Here is an 18,309-nt window from a genome sequence, read left to right as displayed (position 1 = left end):
TTTGGAGTTGCCCTGGATGGTGCTGCAGGGACAGATGCCAGACATTGTGTGTCCTGCCATGGCCCACTGGGTGGAATGGGGGAGAGTGTAGACTACAGTGTAGACCACTGTCCATGTGGTGCAGCAGTGCCCCAAAATGTATTCACCAGGTGCAGTGAATGTGCCATGATGATGGAAGAGGTTGCTGATGTGGGAGGAGTGGGGTGGGGGGGGGTATACGGGGACCTCATATTTTTTTAATGTAAATTTTAAAAGAAAGTAAAGAAGAAAAAAAGAAAGAAAAGTAGAGGGAAGCAGATGTGGCTCAAGCAATTGGGCTTCTGTCTACTATACAGGAGGTACGGGGTTTGATTCCCAGGGCCTCCTGGTGAAGGCAAGCTAGCCCGTGTGGCAAACTGGCCCATGCAGAGTGCTGGCCTGGCAGTGAGTGCTGCCCTGTGCAGGAGTGCTGGCCCCCACAGAGAGCCAATGCAGCAAGATGACACAACAAAAAGAGACACAGAGGAGAGACAATAAGAGATGCAACAGACCAGGGAGCTGAGGTGGCACAAGAGAATGATCACCTCTCTTCCACTCCAGAAGGTCCCAGGATTGGTTCCCAGAGCTGCCGAATGAGAATACAAGCAGACACAGAAGAACACACAGTGTGAATGGACACAGAGAGCAGACAATGGAGGGAGGGGGGGATAAATAAATAAATCTTTTTTTAAAAAGAAAGGAAAAGTAGAGCTTTCTGCTATTAATTGCTTCTTCTAGTTTCTGCAGTCCAAGAACCAAATAAGGTGATACTGATAAGACCAGTAATTTTCTGATTCCACACATTTTGATAGGCTGAGAGAGGGCAAAATTTTCTCCATTTGTTCACAAAAGTGAGCCAATTCAGGGTTAGAGTGGTAGGAACAGTTAGATAATGAGGTCAGGAGTTTGGGATTCTAATTCCAGTTATTTTTAACTAACTAGTTGTGTGTGCCCAGGTACAATTCACTAAAACTTTGACTTCTGTTTCCTATGCACTTCCAAAAGAATGATTATATTTGCCAAGACTAAGCCACTTGAGAGTCAGTATAAGATCACTCAACAGAGACAACCCTGGGGGTGACTACAGTGCAGGAGAGGTTTGACAGTGTTATGCAAGAAGTGTCACAAAAGGCAGGTAAGGAGTGGCCTAGAACAGCACTGCAGTGAATAGAAAAGGATAGTACATAGCATAATGGACAGGGCTCAGAGGGCTCAAAGCAGAGCAGTGGTACAGGGAGAGTCACCACACCCCAGAGAACAAGAAGCCATTCCCAGATTAGGAAATTACTACCACGCATTTTGCAGAACATGTTGGTGTTTCCTTAGGAAAACAGTTGATAGAGACTCAAAAAACAAACTTTGAGCAAGTGCATAAGCAAAGGGTCCTGACACCAGTGAGAGCCCAGTGTAGACTGACATGGGACAAGAATAAAGAGAGACAGAAAGAAGGGAATAAGCAGAACATGGAAAACTCAAGAACAAGGGAAATACAAGCAGAGCAAACACCATGCTCTTAGCCCTTCCTGGATAGGGTTCTTACCAATTCCTTGAGGATGAATTGGAAACCAACTCATTAATTCACTCAACAGAAATATATTGAAGATGGTTGGTGAACTTGGCCCAGTTGTCAGGGCCTCCGTCTACCACATGGGAGGTCCGCGGTTCAAACCCCGGGCCTCCTTGACCCGTATGGAACTGGCCCATGCACAGTGCTGATGCGCGCAAGGAGTGCCGCCCCATGCAGGGGTGTCCCCGCGTAGGGGAGCCCCACGAGCAAGGAGTGCGCCCCGTAAGGAGAGCCGCCCAGCACGAAAGAAAGTGCAGCCTGCCCAGGAATGGTGCCGCACACACGGAGAACTGACACAACAAGATGATGCATCAAAAAGAAACACAAATTCCCGTGCTACTGACAACAGAAGTGGACAAAGAAGATGCAGCAAATAGACACAGAGAACAGACAACCAGGGTGGGGGGTTGGGAGGGTGGGGGGAGGGGCGAGAAATAAATAAATATATAAATCTTTAAAAATATATATATAGAAGAAAGAGCTGGTGTAGCTCCTCACTGGTTGAGCACATGCCTCCCATGTACAAGGTTCTGTGTTCAGTCCCCAGAGAGAGGGAGGAAGAAGGGGAGAGAGAGAGTATCCTATCGTGTACCAGGTACTGTGTGGTAGGTGTTAGGGGACAGGAGCTAGGAATACAGCCATGAGCAGGAACAACTCAATCTTAGAGCTGATAGCTAATAAGGAAGACAGAGGCAGTGCTGCAAAGGAAAGGAGCCCACTTGTATAAGGGCACCTAGACCAAGAGGTTATGCAAGGGACTGGTCCAAGCAGAGACAACAAACAGAGCAGAAGCTGAAACAGCAAGACACATTCCAGGACCTGAAGGACCAGCTCTGGAGAAAGTGGGGGGTGGGGTGAGATGGATTTCACTCCCCAACTTAAAATCAATGGAGGCCACTAAAGGGTTGCAAGCAAGGGCTGGCACGAGTCAAGATGTGTTTTGAAAACATCACTCTGGTCCCCGTTTGGAAAACTTAGCCCAGCAGCCTATATGTGGTTTAAAGTTTATTGTGTGAAAGCATAACATTGTACATTCTCATGCCATATTTGTCATTCTCAAATGAGATTTTCTCCCTTTGTTAAAGGGAGAAAAAGCTTATCCCAAAACTAAGAAAAGGGCAGACTGCGTTCTGCATGTTTGTCTGCACTTGATAAGAACCACTGGCTGTAGGTAGTTCAAAAATCCGATGTTGTTCCCGGCGACCTGCCCCCTGGTAAACTTGATGCTGTGCATGCTTTTTCCTTACTGACCTGAACATAACTTGGGGTGGAGGGGAGTGTGTGAAGTCTTGTGATTCCCATCACTGGTCTCACTGCAGCCTTATCATTTGCTTCTTAGAAGTGTTATTTTCTTTCTGCCTGACAGTTTGCATAAATGTCACTTCGGACTGCCCTGCCACATACTTGCTCCTTAACAACCAACACAAATTCGATGCTTCTTTACTTTTGAAGTGAAATTGCAAACTTGTATGCTTTCTCAAAACTAGATGCTTACATGAAAATTGTTGGCCAATTCTTTCACCCTTCCATTTTCATATGCTTTCTGGACCAGAAACTTCTTTAGTTATCTTCCTAACAACTTGATAAGTATTGAATTGTGCCTGACATCAATTTGTCTTGAAATTTTTGTTGAAGATCTTCCAGGAATGACTATAGTAAAAATGCAGGTTAATAGTGAGTACACTGGACATTATATATCCTGCCATAACCCACTGAATGGACTGGGGGAGAGTGTAAAACCTCAATGTAAACTATAATCCATGTGGAATAGCAGTGCTCCAAAATGTATTCACCAAATGCAATGAATGTGCCACAATGATGAAAGAGGTTGTTGATGTGGGAGGACTGGGTGGTGGGGTGAGGTGGTATGTGGGAACCTCATATTTTTTAATTTAACATTTTTTGTGATGTATGTACCTTTAAAAAAAGACAATTTAATAAAAAATAAAATAAATAGTGAGTAGGGGTCTAAAACTAGGGGGAAAAAACATCTCTTATGGAATATTTCCTTGATAAAGCCAATTTCAGTGCAGATAGATTAGAGTTACATCCCCAATATGCCCAAGTGAGGCACATTAATTAGCAAGATACTGGTATTTATGATTTTTTTACTGTCTTCTTTTTTAAAAGATAAATAGATCACATAAAATGTTACATTAAAAAACATCAGAGGTTCCCATATACCCAACTCCCCACCCCTCCCCCGTTCCTCCCACATCAACATCCCCTTTCATCAGTAAGGCACATACATTGCATTTGGTGAATACACCTTGGAGCACTGCCACACTGCATGGACCATAGTTTACATTGTAGTTCACACTCTCCCCCAGTCCATCCATATACAATATCCTGGCATGTGTCCCTGCAATATCATTCAGGACAATTCCAAGTCCCGAAAATGCCCCATATCACACCACTTCCTCCCTCTCCCTGCCCTCAGCAACTCCTGTAGCTTCCATCTCCATATCAAATATACAATTTCTTCCATTGCTAGAGTCACAATAATTCTATAGTAGAATACCAGCAAGTCCAATCCAATCCATATTATATTCCTCCATCCTGTGGACCCTGGGATGGATATGTCCACTCCACTTCTAAATCGAGAAGGGGCTTAGATCCCACATGGCTGATGAATGCAATTCTCCTGCTTGCAGTTGTAGACACTCCCGTTTCCCTGGTGTGGTGGTTGACCATTCTCATCTCCCCATCAGCTGATCTGGGTAAGTCCAATGAATCAGACAGTAGGTGTTGCAACTCTGCTGAGGCTCAGGGTCCAGCTGGCACATGGACAGTCCAAAGATTGAAGTCTCCTGATCATACACAAACCTCAGTGCCAATCACAGGTTCATTAAAAATAACAGGAGAGGCATGTATAGAGAGGTCACATCTGAGTCCAACTCCATCACAATCAGGAGCACAAATTCCAAGGTAGGGACCACTGGCAAGGCAATGAACTCCAGAGCCATCTGTCATTACCATAGAACCTGTGTGTCTCCACAGCCCTCAGGAGCACAAGTACCTGGGGTTGTATCTATGTTGGCTGTCTCTGGGATCCTGCTGAGATGTGGGTGAGCGCAACCCTCTGATGACCTTCCGACTCATTTTGAAGACTCTTAGCCATATGAACTCATTTGTCTTTACCATTTCCTCCTTTTATTCAAGACCTTTTTCTAGTTGCATCACCAGCTGGTGATGGTAGTGATCCCCTGGTGCCAGGGAGGCTCATACCCGAGAGTTATGTCCCATGCTGGGGGGAAGGTAATGCATTTACATGCTGAGTTTGTCTTAGAGAGTGGCCACATTGAAGCAACTTGGAGGCTCTTAGGAGGTAACACTTAGGCACCCTGCAGCTCTAGGCCTAGTTGAAATTTCAAGCACACAGGCTCATAAGCATAGTCGTCAGTATCAAGGGCCCATCACTGGACCATCCTTCACTGGTCTTTGCCCTTGCACTTGGGGGATTGTTGCTGTTCCATTGGGGAATGTGACAGAGCTCACCCAGATGGAAACTCAGCACTCCCTTAGTTGTCATGTGTAACTCTATCCACTATGACAATACCCAATGAACATCCAAACATATCTATATGCTCTATATGCATGCTCTGGAGAACTCCCTCCCACCCATGCATCCCAAATAAATGACACCCCACACCAGTGCTCCTCCCCTGCCATAGTTGAACTCCTCTGTGATCCAAAATTTCTTCAAAAATGAAGCCTAATATATTGCCAATTTCAATTAGTAGGAAAATGAAATAGTACTGACAGGTTTAAAGATTAGAAATAGAATATATAATAATTTAGAAAAACTAAAATAAAGTAAAAAAATAAATTGCAGTATTGAAAAATGAAAAATATCATAAAAAAACTTTGTTTTCAACATTTTGCCTTTCATCACAGTAATAGGTGTTACCCTGCATGTACAGAGGCAAGGCAATCTAGTCCATTCCTTCCTCAGTGTCTGCAGCCCTTATTTTTTTTAATTTTTAATTTTGTCTTCTAAAAAGTTTTAGATCACAGTAAAGTCACATATACAGCATAGGGGACTCCCTTTTTCCCATCCCCAACAATGAATTTTTTACATGTGGATGTTATATTTGCTACGGCTGATATACAGATATACTAACCATGTCCATTATGGCGTACATTATTGTTTATATTTTAGACTACACTTTTCTAAATTTTTGTTTACTTTATGGCTTACATTTTAAACTGTACATTTTTATAAATTTTTGGTGAAATTTGTCATGACTTATATCCATCATTGTACCCCAGTTACCCCTCTGGGCCCACAGTGACAACCAAGCTTCACTGCTTGATGGACAAGATTCATAGATATGTACAACAATGTTGAGGGTTTGACACTCTAGTCTTCCCTCCCGCATTGTGAGCCACCTATGCTCTCAAGAGACACCCTCTCCTCTGTTTGAAAATATTAGGCCTCCCCAGGATGGGGGTACAACACTTTCCCGCACATTGTATGTGTCTCCACCCACTGATATAGCCCAATATGACAAGATGAGTACTCACACACTCCTAGAAGCCTGCTCCAGGTGCACCCTTTGCCAGATGCCCCCGTCAAGCACCTAAAACAAGCAACCCTTCCTTATTATATTTTCTAAAGAGTTTTCTCAACATTATATTTTCTACCGTGTACCTAACAATCTCCCATGTTCACCCACTCCCACCAAACCCTCCCCCGAATTCCATGGACCATTTGACCTATCCTCCCAACCCTAGCCCCCCTCAAGCCTGCAAACCCCCACCCAGTAGTATCCCTATGCCCCTGTCTTATCCCTTCACTGCACAACTACTTACCTCTACTGTATCACAAACTTTGCCCATTTAGGCATCAGCTCGCAACCTTCCTTTCCTCCCCCCACCCCCATTTCCTGTAAGCCTATGGTCCAGTCTCTAGCCCCGAGATAGCTTGATTTGCTTAATATCAGAGAAGTCATGTAGTATTTGTCCTTTAATGCCTGGCTTGCTTCACTCAACATAAGGTCCTCAAGATTCATCCATGTTATCCAATGTGTTAGTACTGTATTCTTTCTTACAGCTGAGTAGTATTCCATTGTATGTATATACCACCTTTTGTTTATCCATTCATCTGTTGATGGGCATTTGGGTTGATTCTAACTTTTGGCAATGGTAAAAAAATGCTGCTATGAACTTTGGTGTGCATTCATCAGTTCATATCCTTGTTTTCAGTTCTTCTGGGTATATACCCAGCAGTGGAATTGCTGGGTCATATGGCAAATCTATAGCTAGTTTTTGGAGGAACTGCTAAACTGTCCTCCAGAATGGCTGGAACCTTCTACATTCCCACCAGCCAGTGGATGAGGGTTCCCATTCCTCTCCATCCTCTCCAACACTTGTAGTCCTGTTTTTTTAAAAGCCGCCAGTCTAATGGGTATAAGATGGTATCTTATTGTAGTTCTGATTTGCATTTCCCTAATAGCTAGTGATGTTGAGCATCTTTTCATGTGCTTTTTAGCCATTCATATTTCTTCTTTGGAGAAGTGTCTGTTCAAATCTCTTGCCCTTTTTTTGAATGGGTTGTTTGTCTTTTTATTTTCGAGATACAGGATTTCTTTATATATGTTGGTTATTAGGCTCCTGTAAGATATAGGGTTACCAAGTATTTTCTCCCATTGGGTAGGCTGTCTTTTCACTTTCTTGATAACCTCCTTTGAGGTGCAAAAGGCTTTAATTTTGAGGAGGTCCCATTTATCTACATTTTCTTTCACTGCTCGTGCTTTGGGTGAGAAGCTCATGTTAAAGATTTATTTTATTTATTTCTCTCCCCTTCCCCCACCCCTGCCCCAGCTGTCTGTTCTCTGTGTCCACTTGCTGCATGTTCTTTTTGTCCGCTTTTGTTGTTGTCAGCGGCATGGGAATCTGTGTTTCTTTTTGTTGCATCATGTTGCTGCATCAACTCTCCGTGTGTGCAGCGCCATTCCTGGGCAGGCTGTACTTTCTTTCGTGCTGGGCAGCTCTCCCTATGAGGCACTCTCTTTGTGAGTGGGGCTCCCCTACATGGGGGGCACCCCTGTGTGGTACAGCACTCCTTGCACGCATCAGCACTGCGTCACACGGGTCAAGGAGGCCCGGGGTTTGAACTGCGGACCTCCCATGTGGTAGACGGACCCACTATCCACTGGGCCAAGCCCACTTCCCAGGCCCTTATATTTAGATCTTTGATCCATCTTGAGTTGATTTTTGTATAAGGTGTGAGATGGTAATCCTCTCTCATTCTTTTGCATATGGATATCCAGTTCTCCAAGCACCATTTGTTGAAGAGGCCATTCTCTCCAAGTTGAGTGGATCTGGTGGCCTTGTCAAATATCAGATGACTGTATATGTGAGGCTCTATATCAGAACTCTCAATTCAGTTCTATTGGTCAGTGTGTCTATCCTTGTGCCAATACCATGCAGTTTTGACCACTATAGCTTTGTAGCATGTTTTAAAGTCAGGTAGTGTGATTCCTCGAATTTCATTTTTCTTTTTCAATATGTCTTTGACTATTCAGGGTCTTTTTCCCTTCCAAAAAATTTCATAGTCTTTCCAGTTCAGTAAAAAATGCTGTGCTGATTTTTATTGGGGTTGCATTAAATCTGTAGATCAGGTCTGGTAGGATAGATATCTTAATGATATTTAGTCTTCCTATCCATGAACAGGGAATATTCTTACATTTATTTAAGTCTTCTTTGATTTCCTTTAACAGTGCTGTGTAGTTTTCTGTGTATAAGTCTTTTACATCTTTAGTTAAATTTATTCCTAGGTATTTGATTTTTTTAGTTACTATTGTAAATGGTATTTTTTCTTGGTCTCCTCCTTGGATTGCTCATTATTGGTGTACAGAAATGCTACTTTTTGTGCATTGATCTTATAACCTGTGACTTTACTGAATTCATTTATAAGTTCTAGAAGCTTGAGTAGATTTCTCAGGGCTTTCTATATATAGGATCATGTCATATGCAAATAGTGAAATTTTGACTTCTTCTTTTCCAATTTGGATGCCTTTTATAGCTCAGTGCTTGAGCAAGTACTTCTAACACAATGTTAAATAGGAGTGGTGATAGTGGGCAACCTTGTCTCATTCCTGATCTTAGAGGGAAAAATTTTAGGATTTTGCCATTGTATATGATGTGAGCTGTGGGTTTTTCATATATACCCCTGATCATATGTAGAAAGTTTCCTTCTATATCTATCTTTTGCAGTGTTTTTATCAGGAAAGGGTGATGTATTTTGTCAAATGCTTTTTCTGCATATATAGATATGATCATATGATTTTTTTCTTTTGATCTGTTTATATGGTGTATTACATTGATTGATTTTCTTATGTTGGGCCATCCTTGCATACCAGGGAAGAAATCCACTTAGTTGTGGTGTATAATTCATTTAATATGTTGTTGAATACAATTAGCAAATATTTTGTTGAGGATATTAGCATCTTGGTTCATTAGAGAAATTGGTCTGTAATTCTCCTTTCTCGTGCTGTCTTTGTTTGGCTTTGGTATTACGGTAATGTTGGCATATCATAGAATGAGTTAGGCAATGTTCCTTCTATTTCAATATTTTGGGGGAACTTAAGCAAGATTGGTGTTAGTTCTTTCCAGAATGTTTGGTAGAATTCACCTGTGAATCTTTCTGACCTGGGACTCTCCTTAGTAGGGAAGATTTTAATGACTGTTTCTATCTCTTTACTTTTGATTGGTTTGTTGAGATTATCAATTTCTTCTTTCATCAATGTGTTTCTAGGAATTTGTCCATTTCCTCTAAATTGTCCTTCTTGTTGGCATACAGTTTTTCAAAGTATCCTCTTATGGTAGTCTTCATTTCTGTGGGGTCAGGGGTGATATCCCCTTTCTCATTTCTTATTTTGTGTATTTGCATCTTCTCTCTTTTTTCTTTGTTAGTCTAGCTAAGGGTTTGTCAATTTTATTGATCTTCTCAAAGAAGCAACTCTTTGTGTTATTTTTCCTAGTGCTTTCTTATTTTCTATTTCCTTTAGTTCTATTCTGCTCTGTTATTTCTTTCTTTCTTCTTTCTTTGTTGTTTTTTTTAGTAATTCCTCCAAGTGTGCAGTTTTAGCTCTCTCTTCTTTTTCAATGTATGAATTTATGGCTATGAATTTCCCTCTCAGTACAGCTTTTGCTGCATCCCATAAGTTTTGATATGTTGTGTTGACATTTTCATTAGTCTCAAGGTAGTTACTGATTTCTTTTGAGATTTCCTCATTGACCCACTGTTTGTCAAAGAGTGTATTGTTTAACTTTCATATCTTGATTCCTAATCTGGGTCTCTGGTCCTTCCAAATTTCCAGCTTCATTCCACTGTGGTCAGAGAAATTATTTTGTATGATTTCAATCTTTCTGAATTCATTGAGGCTTTCTCTGTGGCTAGCATGTCGTCTATCTTGGAGAATGATCCATGTGCACTTGAGAAGAATGTATATCCTGCTATATTTGTGGGTAGTGTTCTGTATATGTCTATTAGGTGCAATCCTCTAATATATTGTTCAAAGTCTTTGTTTCTTTATTGATTCTCTGTTGAGATGTTCTGTCTAATGGGGATAATGGTGTATTAAAGTCCCTCACTATAATTGTAGAGGCATCTATTCCTCCACTTAGTTTTTCCAGTGTTTGCCTCATATATTTTGAGGCATCCTGATTAGGTGCATAAATGTTTATTATTGTTCTTTCTTCTTGAAAGATTGCTCCTTTTACTAATACATGGTGTCCATCTTTGTCTCTCACAATAGTTTTGCATTTAAAGTCTATTTTGTCCAACATTAGTATAGCTACTCCTGCCCTTTTTTGGTTATTGTTGGCTTGTAAGATTGTTTTCCAGCTGCTCACTTTCAACCTCCTTGAATCCTGGGTCTAAAGTGGGTTTCTTGGGAGCCAAGAGTGCCTACAACTGAAAGCAGGAGAATTGCATCCAGCATCCATGTGGAATCTAAGCCCCTCTTGATATAGATGTGGAATGGACACAGCCATTCTAGGGTCCACAGGATGGAGGAATAGAGTATGGATTAGAGTGGACTTACTGATAATCTATTCATGAACTACTGTGATTAGTAATCAAAGAAAATGTGGCATTAGTGTGGAGAAAGTGGCCATGGTGGCTGCTGGGAGTAGGGAGTGGGAGGAAGAGATGTGATGTGGGGGCATTTTCAGGGGTTGGAGTTGTCCTGGGTGGTGCTGCAGGGACAGTTACCAGACATTGTATATCCTCCCATGGCCCACTGGGTGGACTGTGGGAGAGTGTGGGCTATGGTGTGGACCATTGACCATGAGGTGCAGCGGTGCTCAGAGATGTATTCACCAAATGCAATGAATGTCTCATGATGATGGAGGAGGTTGTTGTTATGAATGGAGGAATGGAGTGAAGGGGGTAGGGGGTATATGGGTACCGCATATTTTTTAATGTAACATTAAAAAAATAAAGACAAAAAATAAATAAATAAAGGCAATGGGAAGCTATAAATAAATAAATAAATAAAATAAAGTGGGTTTCTTGTAGACAGCATACAGATGGGTCTTATTTCCTTATCCATCCTGCCAATCTGTATCTCTTGACAGGTGAGTTTAATCCATTAACATTCAGTGTTATTATTCTCCAGGAATTACTTACATTAGCCATATTTTCTTTGGATTTGTGTATGTCATATGTTGTTTTTATTTCTCTTTTTGTCTTTTTGCTTGTTCTTACACTCTCCTCCAACTCTGTCTCTCCTGTTTTTTCCTTTCCTCCTGCAGAACTCCCATGAGTGTTTTTGAAGGTCAGGTTTCTTAATGGCATCCTCTCTTAGTTTCTGTTTATCTCTGAATATTTTGAAGTCTCCATCACTTCTGAATGCCAGCTTTGCTGGATAGAGTATTCTTGGATGGAAATTTTTTTCTTTTTTTGTACCTTGACTATGTCCTACCACTACCTTCTTGCCTCCATGGTTTCAGATGAGAAATCTGCACTTAATCTTATTGAACTTCCCTTGCATGTGATGGTTCTCTTTTCTCTTACTGCCTTCAGTATTTTCTCTTTGTCTTGAGCATTGGATAATTTGACAAGTATATGTCTTGGGGTAGGCCTTTGGGATTTATACTGTTTGGGGTGTGCTGTGCTTAATGGACTTGTACATCCTTCTCAATTAATAAGTTTGGGAAGTTTTCAGCCATTATTTCCTCTAACACCCCTTTTGTCCCCTTTCTCTTCTCTTTTCCTTCTGGGATGCCTATAATTTGTATGTTTGTGCATTTGTTTTGTCATTCAAATCCCTAAGGCCCTGAAGAATTTTCTCTATCTTTTTATCTATCAATTCTACAATCTGTTTGATTTCAGATGTACTGTCTTCCACATCGCTAATTCTTTCCTCTGCTTCTTCAAATCCACTGTTATTTGCTGAGAGTGTATATTTGATTTCTTGAATGATGCCATTCATAACCATCATATCCATTATCTTTTTGTATATGTTTACAGTTTCTTCAGTGTGCTATCTGTTTTCTTAATATCCTTAATCTCTTCCTTCACTTCATTAAGTTGTTCTGTGATATTTGATTGGAGAGCTTTGATTAGTTGTTCAATGTTCTGCTCCTCTTTCTGGTTTGTTTGTTTGTTTGTTTAAGATTTTTTATTTATTTCCCTCCCCTCCTTCCCCCCCATTGTCTGCTCTCTATGTCCATTCACTGTGTGTGTTCTTCTGTATGTGCTTGTATTCTTCTCAGTGGCACTGGGAATCTGTGTCTCTTTTTGTTGCATCATCTTGTGTCAGCTCTCTGTGTGTGCAGCACCATTCCTGGACAGGCTGCACTTTTTTTCACATGGGGCAGCTCTCCTTTTGGGGTTCCCCTATGCAGCAGACACCCCTGAGTGACATGGCATTCCTTGTGTACATCAGCCCTGCACGGGGCCAGCTCACCACATGTGTCGGGAGGCCCTGGGTTTGAACCCTGGACCTCCCCTGTGGTAGGCGGACACTCTATCAGTTGAGCCAAATCCACTTCCCTCTTCCTGGTTTTTAATTTGTTCATTGGACTGGGCCATATCTTCCTGATTATTGATTTGGTTTGTACTTTTTTGTTGTTGTCTGGTCATCATCTTATCTTGGTGGGTTCATTCAGTTGATTAACTTCTCCGTCTAGTCTCAGGGATTTTTAGGTGCTGTTTTTGTGTGTCTGTTAATTTTTCTCTTTGACAGTTTGTTCTTCTAATTCTATTACCTTGTTGTTGTCTAAGTTACCTTGAAGGAAAAAGATTAGGGCTAGGGAAAGCAAAAGAAGTAGGAAAAGAAAAAGTATAATAGTAGTATTGGTAGTAAATGTTAGCAGAAGAACTGTACAAGACCTAGGACAATAAATATTAAACTCATGAAAGCAGTAAATAGTTATAGGAATAAGAAAAATGGAGTACCTACAGTGAAATGGGAAACTGAATATGGAGAATATAATATGAATTAAAAGGCTAGTATGATCAGGAGAGAAGGAAAGAGAAAAGAACGGACAATAACATAAAGAATTAATAAAAGAAAAAATACAAAATAGAAGTGTTAGATGTAAAAAGCCAGAAAAATTGGGGGCTAAATAAAGAGAGGGTATGTAAGAGCAACAAAAGGAGGTGGAAGATAAAGAGATGTAGGAAAGAAAAGAGGGAGTGTTGGTAGCCAAAATCAGTACACACAGAAAAGAGGAGGTTAAAGTTGAGGAAGCACAGGAAACAATAGACAAGCTGGCAGCACCTAATTGAAAAATGGGGGGAAAAAAGAAAGAATGAAGGAAAGAAAGGGGGGGAAAGCAGGTGGGGCGATAAAGAGGAAGGAAGACAAGATAACAAAGGAAAAAAATGCAAGCCCTCAAGCAAGGAGTCAAACAAACAATTTTTTTTAAAAAAACAGACTTCTCTCTTAAGCTCTTATTTAGAGAAAATAAGAGACCCAAGGGAAGCTAATACAAGGATATTATTTATGTTTTCCTTGTCTCAAAAAAATCCCCTTCCAGGGGCAGGATTGATGTGGGTTATGGGTGGGAAGCTCTTTGTCTCTTCAGAGATAACCTAAACTGTCTGACTTGTGGGTGTGAAATGGTAAGAGCCTGCAGTCCTGCCCTTGGTGACAATGGCAACAACTCCAGTCCCAGGAAACAGTTTAACAATGTAAGGTCTGTAAACTTTAAGTATTTAGGGGAAATGCAAACAAAATATGCTAAAAGCTTATCTAGAATGTCTGAAGTCCATGCTAAAAGCTTACCTAAGATGTGGAAGATACATGCTAATTCAAGCCTATTGAGAACTGAAACAAAGGGACCATTTAACGGTTCCTCTCTGCATAAAAGGGATTCAAAAATCTTGTTGGGGGCTCGGGATTGAAACATAAAGCTTCCGAGTCTGGCCGGGGGTCAATAAACCATTTTTTCTTCTCAAAATCATTCCTGAGTCCTGGCCTCTCAATACGCAAATAATTGAACCTCTCTCAAATTCTACAACATTTTTGGCGACTCCGCCAGGACTGCAAACAAAGGCCAGAGACGGTAGCATTTTGCTGCCCCTTCCATATCCCCAAAGAAGCCAGGAGGACTCAGGTGAACCCCAAATCTGGGTGCCCCTGGATTAAATTTAATCCAGAAAAGATGTGGGTGCCACCAGAATCTTCCCGACAAAAATCGAGGGCAATGGAAGGTCTGAAGAGACAGATTCTGGAAACGAAAAAGAACTCCGAAGATGGAAGAAGGTAAGACTCCCCAGGTGAGCACAGTCTGGAAAGCCCTAGCTTTAATTGCTAGGAAGGGGAGGCTAATCACCTCCCGAGAGAAACCTAGTAGCCCCAGAAAATTGGGGGGAAGCTGTTCTCTCTAGGTCTGGGAAAAGGAGAAAAACCAGGGAAAAGCCCTGGTGTTTTACATTTGTCTAACTGCATGTTAAAACCTGGTACTGGTCTCACATCCACTGAAGGAGTGGAGTCTTGATTTTAATAGGAAGGACTGTTTATAGGTTCAAGTCCTAATGTCCTGGAAATTGGTCTGGATTAAAAATAATAATAATAACTTGGTTACAGGAAAATGGATCGGCTTTTCTAGTGGAGCTTGGTCTGGATGTAAAGTTAAACAATGGAAAAAGTCTAGCTGAAATCTTTTGTTATGGTGCCAAATTGTGAATGAATCCACTTTATACCAAATGCTAAGTGTTCTAAGGTTTGTGATGGCTGTGGGGGCAGCCATGCTGAAAATATATATATAGAACTTGTGGGTCAGATTAGTGACCTTTGTGTTTCTGTCTATGTCAGCTCAATGCTAGTGTTAGAGTTGTGTGGTTATGTAAAGTAGAATTCAGTTGAGCTGGAGCCCTCCCTCGCCATTGGCAAGGGGGTGAAATGTTTATGGGGCAAAACTGAGGAGTCCGGATGTTTGCAGAGTCTAGATGTTTGTGCATGCTCTACTGTCTTATCTCTGGTCTGCCCCTTTGCCGGGGCTTGGAGGCCATCTGTGTCCCACCACAGCACCTAAGTTTGTTGGGGCTGCCCCAGTCAGGGTGGCTGGGTCCCTGGGAGAGTTGCTGAATTTGAGTAGGTTCTGTCTGCCCATTTTGGCCGAAAGCTGGAAAGGGGGGAGTGGCTTGCCCCTTTCCAGTGAGTCCATACCTTCTATTCATAAGCCGCATTCCTATTTGATTGTTGTGCACCCGACTGCCTGAAAGGGGAGGAAGTGAAGGGGTTGAAAAGCAGAATCAAAATAAATGCAGTAAAGTTCCCTCCATAGGGTGTCAAAGCCAAAATACATTTGCATTCTGCCCAGGTTCTTAGAAGATATTGTAGTAACTTTAAGTAAGAGAATGTGTTCTGTGAAGGTAAAATTTGTCTTAAAAGTATAAATAATTATAAAAGTTTAACAAAAGCACTGTTTAAATTAAAGTATTTAAATGGCTAATTGCAGAAACAAAAACTGAATTGATAATAATAATAATAAACGGTAATTTTATAACAAGAAAACTTTTCTTCGGCAGCCAGCCTCCCCTGCCAACTTGCTTCCAAAAAACTGTTTCTGGTATTACATGCTACTAAGTATTTAAAGTGAAGAAAAGTTCATTATTTTAACAAGCTTGTTTAGTATTAATTGCAATTATATGTTGTAAGAAGTTTGCCTGGTAACTTAGTATGTGGGATATATAGAATGTGTTTTTATTGTTAAGGAAACAGAAGATGATTTTGTCCTAAGATAAAATGATTGATTATTGGAAAGAGTAGAGTGTGGGATAAAACCTGAATGAATACTGAAAGTGTAGGTTTGTGGAAAGAAAATTTTTATGATTAAAATTGAGTAAAATCAATATACAAAGAAAATCTGTTATCAAAATAGCTTCTTGTGCTTTAACCTCATCATTTCTTCAGTGTTTGAAGAAAGGGTCTTATCTCTTTTAAAAGAACATTATGTTCTAGAAATCAAATCCTGAAAAGTAGCTTTTTATTTCAAACTAACTGCAAGAGATTTATTCTTTTACCTTAAAAGAAAAATTAAAGTAATAGTTAAGCTCATTTAATATGTTATAAGTCAAATAAAAGGTGTTTAAAGGTGTTATAAAATTAACAGGTTTTTTAAAAATTAATAAAAACTGTAACTAAGAGTTAAAATCATTTATAAATGCATTTATATTATAAAACAGCAGAAAGATAATAACTGAAATTATAGCTGGGTGAATTTAGCCTGAAACTATTATTTAAGTGTAAATTCTAAACTAACCTTTCCTTTGTTTATGGTTACTTCAAGCCTAACCTCACCCCTTGCCTTTGCCTATGGTTATTTCATAATAGCTTCTGCTCCTACAGGCCAGAGAAGAGCTGGGACATCACTGTCACCTGTCCTGGTATTAGTAACCTTTGTCTCATGAATTCAAGTGTAAACTAAATAAATTGCTGCCTAATGGAATAGGGTTAAACGACCACTGGAGTTTTATTATCTCCAAACTCAAAGAAAAAAGGGGGGCGGGGGGAGAAGTCTCCTGCCCTGACGGTCAGTGTTCCTAAGAGTGGCAATTCATGAGAGAAACCAGTCTGCCTCCCTGAGGCTTCAAATAGCCTCAGTAAATATATATAAAATTAATCCTGTTGCTTATCCAAAATTCTGCTAAATTCAAAGTAAAATATAAAGTTCTGAAACAAAAAATGGTGCTAAAGCATTGCGAATATTTTGGTTACAATCCATTAAATAAGAAAGAAAATTCTTGTGTAAAACTGCACAGTTATAGTGCAAATTAAGAAAAGTTTCAGGAGTCTTTGAAATGTTTTGCGGTCACACTTGTAAAGATTAGAAGTTTAAAGTAACTAAAGTTATGTTTTTGTGTCAAACTATTCATGTCTGCCTATTTGCTCAAATTGTTGAGGTTAAATATGCAGTTATATAAGTAATATATATTTCTGGACCCCAAATTAAGCTAAACAGTATATAAAATAATGCAAATTATAAGTAACATCAATGAGATGTGTTTCTGTGTCTACCTCTGTGTCTGTCCATTTGCTCTGTGTATGTCTTCATCATCAGGATAATAATATCAAATTAACAAATGAAAATTCTTAAAAGAGCTCTATTCAAATTGTTAAAATTAAAATGCAGTTATATATGTAAATAAATATTCTTAAAGCCCAAATTAAACTAAGCAGGATGAGAAAGTCATATAGAAATCTGATTATAGAAACAATTGGGAAAGGGCCTCCTCTTTGCAAGAGCTTTAAAGGCAAGTCTAGGTGTGGCAGATTAAACCTATCTACTAGGCTAGGGAATTAAGAACCAGTTTGCCCTGTAATTTCCCAGTTTAAACCTTTTGTCAGCCATAAAATATAAAAAAAAAACAAAAAAAAAACAAAGATTAGGTTAGTTTTCACGTAAGGAGAAAAAATGTTGATTGGTGTAACCTGGCGGCCTGCTGCCTCAGTCTCCCACTCCCAGGTTGGACAGCAGTGGAGGAGACCAGCTTAGGCCAGTCCTACGGGCAGTGGAAGGATGCCCAAAAAGAAGCTAGGTCGGTGCCATTTCAGCACTAAATTCTATTCCTTATTTGACAAAGGGGAGCAGGTAAAAACTAAAATGGTTAGAATGTGATAGAGGAAGCAGTTAAATCATAAACTTTTGCACAGGAAGGTTAGGTCTTCTCTAATAAACTTTAACTTCTGAAGAATAAACTGTAACTTCTGAAGTATCCAATCTATAGAGAAACAGAGGAAGAGCTTGTGTGCTAGGCTTAAGGGTATAAATTGTGTCATTTTTCTTTGTTCAGCATGCTAGCCATGTTTTCTGATTGTGTGCCCCTTCTTGCAAGATTGAGAATAAATTCTTTTCTTCTCCACAGTCTGGTAATCCTTATTTTCTTCCAGAAGATTTCTTTCCAACAAAATAAAGGTAATTAGTGGCTCTATTAACAAATTGCAGTAAGTAAAGAAAAGTCCATAAACACTCTGGAAAGATCTTTCCTGGATTATAATTAAACAAATTAAGTAATTGTGTAATGTGTTTTAAAACCTGGTAGTCAGTATGCTTTTAAATTATTCATTTTCATAACTTAAACAAAGAAAAGAAGTTTTTAGCTTCCTGTAAGGGAAAAAGAGAACAATCCTTGCATAAACTATAATGGTTTCAATTTTATTTAACTTGAGTGTAATCTCCCATAGTTAATTTATAAACTAAATTAACATTATATGTATGAAATCTTTAGAGTAATGAAAATTGTAAGTTCACATTGGTGA

The 18,309-nt window shown here is 40.0% G+C and overlaps 1 long non-coding RNA gene across 1 annotated transcript in view; it reads right to left on the bottom strand.

Annotated features, from left to right (window-relative positions):
• Positions 1-18,309, bottom strand: part of LOC131277962 (uncharacterized) — a 114,182-nt gene that overhangs the window by 76,292 nt on the left and 19,581 nt on the right. The gene's annotated exons all lie outside the window — the stretch shown is intronic.

This window comes from Dasypus novemcinctus, chromosome 3 (genome assembly GCF_030445035.2).
Source record: "Dasypus novemcinctus isolate mDasNov1 chromosome 3, mDasNov1.1.hap2, whole genome shotgun sequence".
In the NCBI taxonomy this organism is placed as follows: Eukaryota; Metazoa; Chordata; class Mammalia; order Cingulata; family Dasypodidae; genus Dasypus; species Dasypus novemcinctus.
This window is presented reverse-complemented; position numbering and strand designations above follow the sequence as displayed.